This window comes from Ammospiza nelsoni, chromosome 5 (genome assembly GCF_027579445.1).
Source record: "Ammospiza nelsoni isolate bAmmNel1 chromosome 5, bAmmNel1.pri, whole genome shotgun sequence".
Taxonomy (NCBI): domain Eukaryota; kingdom Metazoa; phylum Chordata; class Aves; order Passeriformes; family Passerellidae; genus Ammospiza; species Ammospiza nelsoni.
Genome location: NC_080637.1, coordinates 31,532,883 through 31,550,096, shown reverse-complemented (window position 1 = coordinate 31,550,096; position 17,214 = coordinate 31,532,883). Strand labels below are relative to the sequence as shown.

The 17,214-nt window shown below is 36.5% G+C and overlaps 1 protein-coding gene across 3 annotated transcripts in view; it reads right to left on the bottom strand.

Moving 5' to 3' along the window:
- The window catches only part of SLC16A7 (solute carrier family 16 member 7), an 80,336-nt gene that overhangs the window by 58,755 nt on the left and 4,367 nt on the right, over window positions 1-17,214 (bottom strand). Inside the window, exon 2 of one of the 3 annotated variants that reach the window (XM_059471966.1) lies at window positions 9,414-9,474. The exons of 1 other annotated variant lie outside the window; for it this stretch is intronic. The gene's annotated coding sequence lies outside the window, so the exon portion shown is untranslated. Of the gene's footprint in view, window positions 1-4,950; window positions 4,986-9,413; window positions 9,475-17,214 lie in introns of those variants that run through there. One more of the 3 variants, XM_059471969.1, reaches the window with a different exon arrangement.

The window sequence follows — 17,214 nt, the reverse complement described above, 5'->3', positions numbered from 1 at the left end:
CCTACCCCTTGTGATTCATGCTTGCAGCTCAGCTACATGATGGCTCAAGAGCATAACTACTGCTGTCAGGCTGATCTCATGAAAAGGAGGGGTATGTACAGGACAGCTGGCCAGCAACAGATGGGAATATGCTGCTCCATCTCACAGGTTGGTAGACTTCCTGTTGCAGCACATGCTGTCCAGAAGGAACTCTAATTCTAATGCAGCACCGGTCTTCCAAAGGAGGCCTGGCTTTAAGCCACAGTCAAGTCCTAGAATTTAAAGAACTTCTTAAATTGTCTAGCAACTCCTTAAACAGTTCAGGCATTTATAGTACAGATCTGTTATTTGTGTTGAGAATTAATTAGTCAGCTCTTTTAATTCTTCTTGTGTGTTTGCTTTAAGGCGACAGGTTTTATGAGCAGAACTTGATGTAACTGCTGACAGCTTAAAATCTTTTGGCCTTGAAGAAGAAAATTATTTAATTTTCTAATAACATGATAGATGCAAAAAGGTCACAATCAGTTGCAGTCACTACGAGGATTATTGCTTTTGCTCATTCTGCTTCATGGTAACATTAGTTTTGACCACCAATTGACTTCTAAAATAGTTAAGCTGCATTAAAATCAGACTGTTGTCATTGCAATTTACAAGGTAATTAATTTATCTTTCATTCATTCTCTTAACACCAAGAATTTAATTTTTTTTTGATGTTCGAAATTAAATATTACTTAAAAACAAAAAAGTTAAACTCATTTGAAAACTTAGAGAAACAGAAATTAAGAAACCAGTTCATTCTGTCCTTCTGAGTGGAAAGAAATTAATAAATTAAACATTCATGCCACTTCTCATTATCAAAGTGTCTGGAAACAACTGTAGGGAGCTCATTCCATTATGCAAACTCACCCTGACCCAACTAGTCATTGTGTGTTCATGTAAAGAATTACCATATCATCTCCTAAAAATAGAGCTATTGTTGTGGATAAGGTTATCTATACCATAAAAGACAGTATTCATTTGTAGTGCTACATTCAAACCAGTGGTTAACTTATGAGACACTAATATAAATTAATGGAAAAGCAGGTTAAAGGGGATTACAAAATAGGATTTGGTTGAGAAATATTGCTTTTTTGCATTATCAAGTGTGGCACTCTGTACAAAGTGATACAAGTTCACAGGGTACAACAAGACACCTTGATTTCATACTTCGCAGATTATTAGAATTTCTATGCAAACAGTGCCTGTACAATTCTATACATTCACATAAGTGCTCAATAGCATAATTTTTTCCTTTTTTCTTTTCAAAAGGCTTTCAAGTAAAAATTATAACATATTAACAGTGGTGTATAAACTCAACTCTGTAGTAAATGCTTTTTAAGCACACAAATTTCAAATTAGTAAAATGGGTATGGTCTAATATTCATTAAATACCATTTCTGTATTATGTATTTCCCTTCTTTTAAACTAAAATATCAGTTCACAGAAAGACATACACAGTCTGACATTTTGAAATGCCTCCTGACTTCAAAGAATATCTGCCTAAGAACAATCATCAATGTTTTACAGTTTCTTCCTCATTCTCAACAAGTATTTCAGTATTCAAACTAAGGGAGCAATTCTTGTGAATACTTATACACAGCATTCTAGTACTTGAGCATATTCTTCCTAGACCCCACAGCAGTATATTTCACTGTGCTGAGCTTTAAAGAGGGTTTTGATGAAAAAGAGACATAACTTTGCATAATATGCTCTACAAAAGAAAGTCCCTGATACTATGAGTACTCACACTAATAAAATTAATATTCAGTCTAAATGTTTACAAATATGAAGCTTAAACAATGCAGCAAGCTAGAATTGAGTTTAACTCACTCTCTAAGCCACTAATTTGTCCTCACCACAAATCAGAACATCAATATAGTTCTACTCAGAGAAATAAGTTGAACTTGCTGAATTAAATACTGCTAGTTTAATGTTTTCTCCTTTTCTGCAACCTCAGAGCCAACCCTTTTCCTTTTTTGTGGTCTCTCCACCCTTAAATTTGAGATCTACAGAATACCAACAGCTTATCAACTGTCAAATATTTTTAAATTATTATTAAAATAATTTGAATTATTTGAAGGACAAATAAAAGTATACTTCCATAATTTCCATAATTTCCATAATTCATATAATTGGTGCATGCAGTATATATAGTTTTTGTATCAGCAGACATCATATACACTGACATTTTTGTGATTACTGCAATGCATTAGTTATGATCTACTCTTGCTAAACATATAATATTAATTTGCTGTACTATAATGAAAGAATAAAAATTTAAATGGATATCTGAAGATGGAGCTAGTGGACAGTTTTGTCAGTTTTAAGAATCTTTAGAACCAAACATCACAGATGGCAATTTTATCTGTGGTTGATGACCACTTCCATTTGTCTCTCCTAAAAATTGATTCCATCAGTTTTTGCTGCAAATCACTAGATGGCACTTCTCCCTACTCTTAAGAGTTACCCTCTGAGCGTGGAGGAGTTAGATCTGGGACAAACATTTCCAGCTGAACTGAGATGCCGTTTAGATTTGGAGATCCTTACCAGAAAAGCAGCACTTGTCTTGTTTCAATCCCTCTCTTTAAGTGAAAATATTCTTTCTTAAATTAGTTGCTGTAGACAAGCTATGTCTACAGAAGTGAAAAAAAAAAGTAATAAACCCCCCACATACTTTTGTCAACACATATGCACTGCCCTGACCAGGGACATTTTTAAATGAATTCTTTCACATTCTCCACATGACTATATTTAAATCTGCACTTCTACCTTGAATAAAATAATATTGACAAAACAAAATAAAAATGTGCTGAAAAGTTTGTCCATTTCTAAGCAGCATTGTAATTTCACAGCTTCCATTCTGGCTATGTTCTTCAAATAATTTCTCTCCCTTGTTTCCATGTGCATTCCATGGGAAGAAAAAAAATCAGAAAAGTATGCAGTCATGGCAAGAGCTCTCAGTGAAGTACAACCATGATTCATTATCATCACATACTAATGGGATATCTCGGTGGAAACACCATAAAGCAATGTTTAAACATCAGGCAGTGATTGTTTTATGCCTGTAACTGCACTGCACACATCTTTTACTCTCCCGCTTTCCTCTGTTACATGGGTCAAGCACAGTGCTTCCTTTTCTCTGGGACTCTGGGGAGAAGAGACAGGCTGATTTGGATTTTTCCCCCCCACTCAATTTCTTTCCTTCTTGTAGCTGTTTAACGGGACAGGGAGTTGTAAATAAATTTTGTGTGGAAATCTGCAAAACCCCAGGTTTTCAGGAGGAAAGTTAAAGCAAAAGGAATTTTCTTTACACTGAAACTTCACTAAGGTTGCATGCAGCATCATGAAAAGTCATTTTTTCAAGCATGACTCCTTTACACAAGGACTTGGGGACCTCTCTACTATTACCCTGTAGGAATACCTTTCTGTTATCTCCTGGTTTTGCTAACAGTCAAGGCAATATTTTTAGTGCTGGAGAGCTACAGTACATCAGTACTACATGAGAGTGGGACTTTGAGAATATACACTGAAATCTTTTGTTTTTACCACATATTACTTCTTTTTCGATCTCCCAACTGATTTTTAGAAACATTTTATGAATAATATTTCATGTAGATTTATTGAGAATTATATCATAAACAAACACAAATGAAAAAATATAAAGCAAGGTATAAAATATCCATTGAAAGTGCTTGGGGACTCCATTGAGGAGTTTTATCTTTTTTCTTTTTTAGAATTTGACCCACTGAAGTCCACAGCCTTAGTGTGTGATAAGCCCCTACAAAGCTTCTGACATCAGAAGGGTTGTGAAGATGACAGCCAAAAGTCAAGTCTCTAAGCCACCAGCCTACCCTGGTGAAATCAAAGACAGCTTTAATCTCAGTTTTAAGCTCAGTAAACAAAGATTTAGACTTTAAGCTTTGATAACCAGGATGACAAAAAACAGCCCCCAAAATCACCAGGTTAACTCCATGAAATAAACTCAGCAAATTTTTCTTCAAAATTATGTATAATCAGCCATTCTAAAGCTCGCGGACTATTTGCAGAACTGTTTAGGTTGGTGGGAGATTTTAGAGTTGTTATAATGAAAAAAAAAACTAATTGAAAATTACTTCTGCACTTGATTCTAAGGAATCTAATAATTTGCAAGCACCTATATATGAAATGAGGCATACAACACTCAGTTCTGACATTGCAAAAGACTGAAACGGAGTTACTTGTATCAGTAAAATACACCCCCACATTGTTTGCTTTAAAGCAACACCTCAACCTTTATTATAAAAATCTCTGGTGTTGGAGAAGAACTGTCTGTCTGAGTGCTCAGCGAGGATGAATAACCTTCATTCCAATGCTTGGTTCCATGCAGGGGGATTATGTTATTGCTCCCCTCCCAAATCCTTATGAAAATAAGATGTTTATAATGAAGACTTGTCTTGTAAGTAAAACTGATGTTGCATTGATAAACTAGGTGTTACTTTAAAACACATGACATTAATTATCCCTATCTGACCTAAGCTACACTGATGCTTCCCCTTATTTTAACTTTCTCTTTAGAAACTCATCTTTGAAGTCCTTATTTTCTCAGAAATTTTGGCAACCTATATGAACAAATATGTCCATCAAATCCATAGATTTTGGTTATACTGGGAATTGTCAGAATACAGCATTCAGTTGTCTATCTCCTTCTTATAATCTTCCAGGAGTGGACAGAGTATAAGAATATTTTTTCTTTGAAATGCTTCACACTGTTTTGTCAATACATGTTAGATAATGATTAAAAAGCCAACAGCAAATCCTGCGCAACACGTGCTGGTGTGCTGACTTGCCTTGCATTTAATTACTCAATTAGTTTTGCATGGATTACCACAGTAATCTGAAACTACCTATTGCTACTAAATAAAGCTAAAAGGAAATAGAAAAACAGCACCTTACCTGGCAGAGAGCTGCTGTCCAAGACAATAATCGGAACTTGAGATACAGAGCCTTTGTTCAGTTTGAACATTTAAAGACTCTTTGGAGATCTGATTGGCTGATTATCACACATGATGTTTGGACAGTTTATTTTGTGTGACCAATGGCCAAACCAACAAACATCTCAAATTACTGAGGCGCAAGAGGTTATGCTGAAGCTCAACAATCAGAACACAATCCCTCAGAAGGATACCCTTGGTTTACTAACATTCCATCACCTGTTTAGGGTTTCCTTCACAGCTTCTTTGTCTGACATGAAGGATTTCCCCTTAACAACTCTGTTCAGTTTCAAAATTCTATTTAGGTGTTATATGTAGCCTTTTAAATGAGTGCTAATGTCTGGGGGCATCTTAACATAGTTTGTGTCTAATGCTCTAGGAGTTCAGCAATATATGGTGAGGCTGGTTGGGAAATTGCCTTTTATAACATACACTAAGATCACATTAATATTATTTTGTTTAATGAATAAAAAGTGTAATAAAAATGCTTGAAAGATCATCAGTAAAAGCTTAAAAGGAAAATTAGAGGCACTTAATGCAACTATCATGCTGCAAAAATCCAATTTTTTCTCATTTGGACAAAATTTTCCAGCAATTAACATTAAGTGTGCAATTAACTTAGATGTTTTTAGACTGCTCAATTAACAGTAAAAGTATAAAATACTGCATAAGGCTTTATACAGTAATTAGAAACTTTGTATTAATAAGCAGTATTAGCCATGACAATATTTAAAAAGCTGTGTTTTGCTGGAGATAATGCAGAATTTCCTCTAGAGCTCCAAAAATTATTTTTCATTATTTCTTAAATTTAAAAAAAACTCACTATTTTTGTATAGGAATAAAATGGAATCATCTATAGAACTGATGATAGAATATATACATTACAAGATAGGTTGTACCTAAGACCAGATCCTACCTTCACATAAAAACTCTGAGCAAAATGTTTTTCAAAGTTCACATCAAAAGCCTTTTCTTTGTAAATGCAAAAATGTTGTAAACTATATTGCTGGAAAACCAGGCAACAAGGTGTGCATGTCCTCACAACTGTTATTTTCTATCAGTCTCACACTTGCCTTGACCCAAAAAATGCTGGAAAGGATGAAACAGCCTGGCCAAAAGAAACAGAAAAACAATGTGATGACTCAGGCTGGAAAAAAATTAAAGCTTTTTCTTGTCCTAGATATTCACTAAGCAACAGATATTAAAACCTCAAAGCCCTTAGAAGTGCTTTATTTGGGAATTTCTGGCTGCCTCTGGGACAGATTTTATGGGCAAACTGCTGTTACTTTCACTACCCCAACTTCAAATGCTCATAAGCAAGAAGCAATTCTCAGAATAAATTTCTTAATCTATATGAAAATAATGACACTAATGACAATCTGAATTTCTAGGATGTGTGGCAATCTCACATGAAAAATAAAACAAGGTCTAGAATTACTGAAAGCTAACCCAATAGGAGACTTGCTTAAAGAAAAAGGCCAGCCTATTAATGAGAAAATATTATCATTTAATTGATCTCTGTATTGTCAAAACTTTAATTTGAATCTGAAACAGTTCTTTTGGGAAGAATGAAACATACTGGAGATAACACATGGCATTGATAGGTGAGCCTCTGATGCCAAACTGTGAGGAGGATACTTGCAAGGGCTGTTCATCTCATCACTGAGGACAACAGCAGGAAGGGAATGTGTTTGCTGACACCAGCACACAAGAAGAGGATAACAAAGGAAGTAAACATGGGTTACTGAACTCTGACAAAGACCCTGCAGTGACAACAATACCACATTTCCTATAATTGGAGTGAAGTAGGAAAGGAGGCATTGTTACTGCTGGACACCTTCTGTTACATTTTGACAGCTTGTATTTAGTCCTGGGTACAGCTGCTCACTTGTGTCAGCAAAGCTGCTCTCTCCCACTGTGCCCACAGGCCCTTCCTTCCACAGGATCCTCGTCCCTCCCCAGGCAGGGGAAGAGAAAATCACCGCTGGCCCCAAGATTTCTGCACCCGTGAGAAGCAGCCACGGGAAGATGGACCAACAGCAGGCACCACGGCAGTGTCTCCAGGGATGCTGACCACAAAGGCCACATGAGCAAGCACAGCACAGCACCAACTTGGCATCACCATGGGGGACCAGAGCTGCCTTTTGTCCAATGACTTCAGACAGCAATAAGGACTAAAATCTGTGCCAATCCTGCGGTTGAGCTTTTTAAATTCAGGGAACTGAGCACGAGGCAGAAGGTCAGAACTATCACTAAAGTGTACTTCTAAGTTACAGAGCTAATTGCCATGGGCATGCCAGTGGCAGACAGCTGGCCTGCAGTCCACTGTCAGCTTGAACTTGACAAAAACAAAAGTTAATACAGTCTTGGGCCATTTCTGTATAAAAACATATCAGTATCAAGAGGGCTATTACACAACTCACCATACAAGACTGTATCCAGCAGCGCATTTTGTGAATAGTAATGCCAGTGGAATTTTACATCTAATACAGATCCAGCTACTCAAGAGTTCCTCTGAGAAGGGTGCTTAGAGCTGGCTCAGTTTTTGCACCTTGCTGCCCCTTCACTCATAGGCACATATTAAATGTAACTATTCCTCCCTGGAAGAGAGCCAGACACCAAAAGGAGAATTTCTTTTGGGATCTTCAGATTAAACTGTTAAAATTGAAGTAAACTCATCATAACCATTTAGTCTGGCTGCTGATGTGAACTTCAGCTCAGGTATTCTACACCCTAACATCTGCTTTACTACTACTTTTTAGTAACAGACACATGAAAAGAAATAATCTTTGCTGCATATGCTTGAGTGCCTCCATTTATACTGCAGCACAATTTTTCCTTCTGTCCCAAACCAAGCCTTCTTGAAAGAATGCCCTAAATTATCAGTGGCAATAAAACCTAAAGCTATAAAGCAGCTTGTTCTAATAATGGAAGTTTGGTCACAAATAGTTTTCTTTTGGTGTGAATTTTTACCTTTTTTTATAACTCCACGCAAAACCTAAGGTACTGAGTGATAATCTTCTTTTCTCCAACTAGTATATGCTCAAGATTTACACATTTTAGAGAAGATTTAAGCTTGTGATACAGGTCTGCAAGATATTCTTTGACTTACACATAATTTGATGTTTTCTCATTTAAGGAGCAATCCATCACAACAATATTTTGACATTAAGAATGCTGACATCTGCATGTGATCTGGATATGTAGGTTTCACTTAAAATCAGTGGGCAGAAACAAAGTTCTGGGATATCCCTCCCTGACCTGTTTTAGACATGTAAGCTATAACAAAATGAAATGTGGCCTACAAGGGCCTATATCTCTCCATTATTTAAAGTACATCTGGAAAATTGTTCAATTATAGATGCATATCCTACTGAAGTCTGTGCTTGGATGAATCCAGCCCTATATATAAAGTTGTAATACAACTTTTTTGTATTGCAGTGGACTGAAAACAATGACCCAGTCTCTTCTTCCATTTCAGTATTTCTAAATCTTAAGTATGTTGGGGGAGGTAGGACAAGAGTTATCCTGTTGGCTTATTTAGCTCTTACAAAATAAGAAAGTGAAAAATGTATGCTCTAGATTCTAAAAATGATCTTCCAACTTCTTTGAAGCTGATCCACAGCTTAATAGCATGATGTTGAAATCTGAAATTCTGCAATCTTTTCTGTACTGTTGAGAAAAATATGTCCAGTTTAGCTGAGTATTGCAACTCTGAAAAGCATGTGCTGCAAGACCCAAATTTTGTCTCTATGTTTGTAAAACGTGCAACTCAGGACTGCTGGATCACAAATATTTTTGTGGTTGTCATGGCTTCATAGAAGCCAATTTATGGAAGGTGCAGACAAACTAGCTTGTGCTTTGCATACCACAGACAACTATCTTTTTGAAAGTAAATCTTCAAGTCAAGCCTTATGCAAGAAAGTGCAAGATAGAAAATCACTGCCATATTAAGCAAAATAGTGACAGATTTCATATGTGCAATTTTAATTGACAATTACTCAATTAAGTCACTGGATAAACCACTAAATTAAAACTTGAAAAATGTTCAATGCTTTACAGAACAATACAGAGGACAGCTTACCTTATGTAAAGGCTGGACACTTGCCCAGATCCACAGAATTGTAGGGATAATTTTTAGAGCCAATTTGTGACTGCACTGATTAAATTGCTATCAATTTTTATAATGCATAAACACTTTGTCTCATATTTCTGTGACATTTTTTGAGATTGTATTTCATAATATCTGAATATGTGGCATTTTACAGTTCTATAAAAGTACCTGGTATGAAATACAACTTCTTCCAAATGTGAAATAGAGGCAGCAGAATATATTTGATTCAGGCAACAAAACAGGCTGTCTCTGATGGTGTAGATACCAAATATGCATCAGGGACTTTTCAAAATTTAACAAAAAAAACCTACCTGTTTGCCCAAGATACTGCCAAATCTTTTTCAATAGGTCCAAGAATTCCATAAAAGATCCCTTTGCAGAAAAAAAAAACAAAAGCAATGCTAATTTAAAAACTACTCTCTGTGAATTATTTGAAAAACATTATAACACAGCCTGAACTTTTGTTGGCTTGGATAACTGCAGATACACAAGCTCTTGAGTAATTAGACATGCCATAGGGTGTGCCAGTACACAAGTTTGAGTGTGTTAGGTATGAAGGAAATACAAATCTGAAAGGTTTGTTGCACATCACATTGCCCAACATCCCAGCTTTCTGGTTGCTTCACAGCACCCTTTCAAATGAGCCAGACACACTGATGGGTCAAAAAACCACCTGTGCATAAGTCACAAACACAGAGGTTAAAGAGAAATATCAGAGGTTTCCTTCTCACTCTTCCTCCCTAATCCCCCAGCCTCACCCAGCTGTCTTACCTCTCCTTGCTCCTACAGCTCTATAGCTCAAAAACATGCCAGCATACAAAGTCCAAGGTAAGGAAAAACTACTCCACAAATGACTTACAGCTTCTTCATCACAAAACTGGTACTTTAGGTTTCCCCTGGTTCCTTGATTTCCCTTCAGTTGTCCTCACTATCTTGTATTTAAATGCATCTGTATGAATGCATAGATAATCATACACAAAATAAGAGAATACAATACCTTAGAAGTAACATTTAAGGCTACTCTGTCAGGGCAGAGTTTTGCTGCGATTATTTGAATATCACTTTCTGCCTTAAATAAAGAAGTATAAACTTAGCCACTAACATTCTTACTTTTTTTAAATGCTGCAGTAGCTCATGAAGACCAAATATGTTCAACTCATTAATATATGATGGTAATTTTCCTCTTTTGATCAGATCACTTTAGATGCTTATACTAATTCCATTTCTTTGTCTTTTACAAATTATTTGTGAGGAAGTGTATTTTTTGGAGTACAAAATCTTTTTTCTAGTCAGATCAGATAATGTACGTGAGCCTAATTCAGTGGAACTGAGTGCATACATGAGACTGAGTATTAGAAACTAAAGGGTGTTTTTCAGAGGGGAAAGGATGCTGTGAGGACATTGCAAAATAAAAGTGAAAAGGATAATGAGCTTGAATGCAATAGCAGTATTGCTTTTAAGAGCATCATAATTTTTAATGGTATGCATGTTTTGAAAGCCTGTACCTCTTACTTTTAACTTAGCAATCCTTGTCATTGCACAATTATAATGTTAAGCAAAAAATACTTGTTTCTCACCTGTAAGAAAATGCAAGATGTTCTCCAGCTTGAAAGTTTATGATTTATGTACTGATATATAAGTTGCTAAATATGTACTATATTTGTTGGAGGTTCACTCAGATTTTCATCTGGATTTGGACCCTGATTAAGAGAGGCATTTAAAACAAGTAAGCAGTAAGTGTAGGTATATGCTGTAGTGGGAAAATTGCAGCTGTACTTAGGTATGTATTACTAAAACAGACAAGCATAGTGATAAAAATATTCAGCTAAAATATTCAATAAAAATATTGAAAAAGTAGTTTTGTTTATAGACAAGAAGGAGATACAACTCAAACTGATTAAAGGGTGTAATATAATATATTTCTACTTTGCCTCAAAGGGCAGCTATGCTGGCAGAAGTTTTCCCTCCTGCAGGATCAGCTCTTGACTGTAGCATCTACAAAGCTAAAGCAGGTTTATTTAATAGATAAAAATCCACACAAATCCTGACAACTGAGGGTACTCAAAAGACAGAAACATTTTATGCAACTCCCAGCAGGCCTGAACACTGCAACAACAGAGCACCTTTCCACTGCAGCTTGCTTTTTTTTTTTTGCACTCTGGACTAATCAGTTTCTTCCAAACCACCCCAAGCAGGTCTATTTGAGATAAATACAACATTCTTAAATACCACAGGTGAAAGATGCAGATCAATGTACACTTTCACTGTAGCTCTACAGCAACAGGTTATTTTGGTGTCCTGATAACCTTAGCAGTAACACAAACCATCTCCCAAAGGCCAGCCCAATGTTCACAGCTCCATCTATTCCACTTATGCTGCAACATTTCAGGATTCAAATTAAAGGCAGTGCTTTGACAACCTCCACTTTGAGGCACAGTGTGCATTTTAGGTAGCTCATGCTGCCATGCCTTTCCTCAAAAGCAGAATATTGCATTGCTGGGCTGCCCAAGAATGAAAGCCAGTAACCTGATAGTTTATATCATTCCCTCCTTCTTTCTCTACCTTCAAGACCTTGTGTCTTTTCACTGCTGTGAAAAGCCTTCCTACTCCTGCTTAAGGAATCACTGCAACACCCTCTGGATATTATCAGTTCTCTGAGACATAAAAAAAAAATTAATTAGAAATCATCTTGAATATGCTTTTCTCTCTTTAGGACAAGAGTCTCTCTTGGTTCCTGTTTGCAGCAGAAAGTAGGCAGCCCATTTCTACCCTCAGCAGGGCCCAGATAAGCAGCTCTACCAAACGAAGAAACAAAGAGGGATTCCCTCTGTCAAAATCACAGAAGCAGAATAAAATGTGCCTGGGACCATGAGTTCAACCAAATATAAAAGGCTCTGTGCTCAGTGGGGTTTGGTTAAATAAATCAGGTCCAAACTTTTAGGAACACAAACACAAACCATTCCCTTCTCAATGGGGTAACAGAAACAAACACACCAAGTTAATGAACGCAGCAGGGATTGACCGAACAGTTCAAACTCCCCTTTGGAACAGCGCAAACAGCTAAGAAGCAAGCAGCCTTAGCCTCTTGGCACAGGCAAACAGAACATGGTCTGCTTTGGTTGGATGACTAAAAAATTCCTTGATTACAGAAGTCCTCTATTCTAAAATGAGGAACTAAATTTGCTATTAAATGCCAACTAAAGACTCATCCATTCAGTTCTGACAGCTCACATGCCAAGTTAAAGTACTGGCACTGAAATGTCTCCTCCAAGCATTTGATCCTGTTGTTTTCATAGCTGGTCCAAATTCTACATCTCCTCACACTCCTGTACTGCCAACATCACCCATCAGGTACCCACTACTCCTTCTATGCACATGGTCACAGAGGCTCCAAAGAGGTCAAAAGGATCAGGTGGAAAATACATACACATGTGTATATGGTATTTATGGCTGCTTACTACAGGCTGTGAATACCATACTGCAACACTAGGACTTCCCAAAACATCAAAGCAATATAATTGCAGCCTTCCAGGACTTTCTTCATTTCCCCACTTCACCTCCTGGTATGCAAGATGTTGCATAGTTCTTCCTGTTTTCACATCACCTTGTGTATTTGTATATATACATATAATTTTTACTACTGGACAATTATGTGCTCACTCATGTATATTCAGCTGCCATATTGAGAAGTAAATGCTTCCTTCAGATTAAACCAGAATGCAAGATTCTCTGCAAATAAAACAGCTATAAATGCTGTTCAAAGTACTTATAGGACAGGGTGTTCAAGATACGGTTATAACTTCTGTTTTCACCCAGTACCTGTTCATTAGTAGAGGGAATTGATTTAAAAGTAGGCTTTAAGCTTCAGTTATTAAGAGATAACAACCTACTTACCCAGGATCCACTAACACAAAAATTAGAGAGCCTAATTTAGGTGGCTAATTTAGGTATCACAAGAGTATAGTCCTGCATTAAAAAACTGTTGTATTTAGACATCTGGGATAAAACTGGTAAATGGAGGACAAGAACAAAAAATAAGGAAGAAATTTGCAACTACCTTATTAAAGTTAAAAACATATCCTGGATACCTAATAAAACATATAATTAAGTGCAATTAAACTATCAGTTTAAGTATAATAATTCCAAAGTAAGCTTGGATATGACAACTACTAGAGCTTTCATAATTTTTCAGGAAATACATGCAAGAAAATAAAATCATGGCCTCATAGCTAAAATACATTTTCATTGAGAACAATACAATTTAAGTCACCATTTTACATATACAATATTTCAGCAATGCTGAAGTGTATCCAGAACTGCATGCTCATTACCCAATTAAGCAACAACATTTCATTAACATCTGTCTATGCTATTACACTCAAAAGAAGAATCTATTTTAATTGTGGAAAGGACAGGCTTCTGTATCCTATTATTATACTATTCATCAACAACAAAAAGCTTCCTATGGCCAACAATTAGAATAAAGAAATCATAAAAGCAAAGGGCAATACACTGTCTATTCCTTTTGCAAAAAAAAAAAAAAATCAGAATACAACTAAAACCTCCTCTGACTGAAAACATGACATGTCATTCCACTTCTGCTAGGTTGAAGATATCTGCCTCTGTGAAACTCCTCAAAACACTATTTCCTCAGCTTAACGTGTTCTCCCATCCACTCTGTTTTCACCTTCTCATGTGTCATTCTTCCAAGGCTACATTTTTTCTGTACCCTAATAATGTCACCGGAAAGGCAGAATTAAAAGCCATAAGGATAAAGAATGCAAACATATGTAAGTCTACATATAAAAGTAGCATGGTAAAACATCAGTACTGGTAACTATGGAGGATCATCATCTGTATCCTGTGAAAGGTGTCCTACAAGTGACAACTGCCACTGGCAATTTTAGTGTGGAAAACCCAGCATCTTGGTAGGATGAGAAGAGTAGAATACTCACTTGCTACTCTATCTTGGTTTTCATTCTAATAAATGGGGAGAAGGACAAAGTCCTGACCAAAATAAAAACAGGAGTGGCAGAGAAGATGGACACATTAAAGAACTTATTTGGAAACAGAGTCATCATTTTGGTAATCACTATAATTTCCATTTAACCTAATCAGGCAAGTCAAAGCAAGAAATCAAAAAGAGTACATAATGGAGTCTTAAGAAGCAGTCAAAGAGTCTCTTCAGCCATTACAGGGTGTAAACCATGAGCAATTCCTTATAACCCAGTAGAACTGCACCACAGGAAGGGAGCTCAAGCAAGGACCTGGAGTCACAGAAAAAGAGGAAATGCCAATCAAGCAACACTGACATATTAATTGACTGAGAGCAATCACCATGGTGCTTTTAGGCGTCACTTAAAAATGCCCTTTCCTGGATTTCTCTACCTTATGTGATCTTGGCCTTTATATTCATTAGCTTAAAAATCACTTTAATTATTTTCATGAAGCTAAAACTGAAACAGATCATGAGCCATGCAAGGCACTCATAATGTTCTAGTATTATTTTGTATGAATGAGGAAATGAACTAAATTTAAATAATGCACCCCTATTTTCAGCATGACTATAAAAAAACATCTCTTTTTGAATAACTACATGAGAAAAACATGAGAAAAAAACCCCTGCCTTATGCCTCTAGCCAACATAATTGTATCTACACAAGAAAAAGAAAACAGGCTCTCTTTTTTCCTATTCTTCACAAATATGAAACATACTTCACGCTCTGTAAATACAGGCTATTATGGCATATTCTTTTCTACGTATATTCTCTATATATATAACCTAGAGGTCAAAAAATAGAAAAGCTTTTTTCATTCCTTGCTAAAATATGTTGTTGTGGTTTCTAATCATGTGCTATTGAGTCCCCTGATTCACCTTTTATAGTGTTGGTGAGAAGGGGAAGAGGCTGCCTAATGGAAGATAAGGAGTTAGGATCCCTGTGTGTGAACAGAGCTCTTACAAATTCCTCAGGGCAGAAAGGAATCCTTTAATTTAGTACCATGTACAAATTATTTTAAAGATGTACATTCTAAAAAGGGGCTGGTAATAAGAAGATAGGCCCATTGCCGCCTTCAGCTTCCAGGAGTGATTTCCTTCCACGGTCTATTCAGCTCTCTCCACCTGCTCTCAGATGCAACCCCCTTGCTCAGCCTCCTCGAATCTTTGTCCTAGGCACACTTCCTTCTGTCTTTGAAACAAGTCTTCAGTTCTATTTTGCAGTATATATCTCAAAACCTTTCATTTCTACCATCAGCAGGAGGCACTGCTGGGAACGCAGGGTCCACAATCCAGATTCAGACCCAAAGCCATCCCCAGCAGAGCATGCAAAAGCAATTTAATTCTAGAAAGGATCTGTTCAGTGGAAAGTATACTCAGCAAAGGCTGAATTATCAAGGAATTTAGCACATAAAATTCCAATTGTTAAGAAATCAGACACTTACATTACCAAGGGGAGCTGATTTGCATCATTAAGTTGTTCTTTTCTTGGCTTCTTTTGCGAACCTGCCCTGAGGGCCATATCAAAAATGCAAACCATACAAACCATAGGAGCTCAATCTAGTAATGACAACTCCTATGGTATTTTAATTCAATAGCACAGGTAACTGTTGAACTATTCCATATTTTTATCCAATTTCTATCTCTCAATAAAATCAGCAAAGAAAGTCAGCTATGTCTCTCAGAGGCCAGATTTTTAAAGCTGGTAGTTTGAATACAGTCTTGTATCACTTCAAAAATTTTCATCTTCACCACCAAGTATTTATATTGCTACTCCAAAGATTTGAAAAGAATGCCACATACAACCTAATTTCTAATGTTTAAAAAACCACTTTAATACAAGTAATTACAAAAGCATGCTGGAAGTAAGCATATGCTCATTTCTCTGTCTGAAATACTAATCAAATATGTTGCAGTAGGAACTAGCTATGTTAAAAAACATCAAATATGCATTTTGTATATATACTTTGGCCATTTTTGTCAGCACAAAAAGTGGGGATTTCTTTTGGTTTCTTTCTTCACATGTTTTTAGTACTTTAAAAGAAATACTTGTTCTCTGTATTTCTTGATTTCAGAACACACAAACTGAGAAGTAAATCTCCACAGGTGATACTATGAAGTTAAAATTCACACAGGGATGAATTGAGATTTCATCTTTTTTGTCTCTTTTTCACTTGTACCATAGACTCCAAGAGTGTTGAAGTGATGAATGGCAAGCAGGAATGTTAAAACCTTAATTAACCTATTTCTATGGAGGAAAAAAATAATTTCTATCTTTTGGGATGATGTGCTGCTGTTTTGTGGCTGATTTTAATAATTTTGATTAAAACTGTAGACCATATGGAAGAGCCAATGTACCTCATCGCACTGTCATTACCACCACTGCAGTGACAGAAATGCTGGAGTTCTTTGATGCCAAGCACATCTTGAACATCGTTACAACTCTTTGTGGTATGTGCTGTCCCTGGGTGCCAAACTTGGGAATGTTGCCAATGGTTTGCTAATCCCAAGGCCACACGATGGAAGGGCACCCCACAATGGAGACGCCTGAAGCTGCTGCACGAGTCTGCTTGCAGCTATAGGAAGATGAGCTACTCTGAAGGACCAGGACTTTAAAAATATATAAATAGAAAAAGCTATGAAATACTTCATTCTGAGTCATCTTCTGTGCAACATGCTTTCTGAACCTTGATTATCACCTACACGAGTCTTCCACTGGAAAACCTCAAAGGAAGATAAAAGCGAAATAACTACCAAGCTTGCAGTCAAAACAATTGGAAAGTGTTTTTTTTGGGGGGATACAAAAATTCATGCCGAAAGACAATAAACACTTTTTAAACCTTGCATGTTTGGGCAACTCCAGTCTGCACAGTTTTATGCTTTGACTGTTTTTTGCAGAGTTTGATACTGTCTTTATCTTTCATAGTAATCATAAGAAAATAATGTCAAATCCACATATTCTCAAATATTCCAACTTCTACAATATTTGGATGTCCAATATTGTCCTGTGGTTTGTTGACAGGTGACCTAAAAGTACAAGTTTCCTACAGTATAAAATTCATAGCAAAGTTTATATGATTTACACTATTATTCAAAGCACTGCTTTCTTGTTGGGT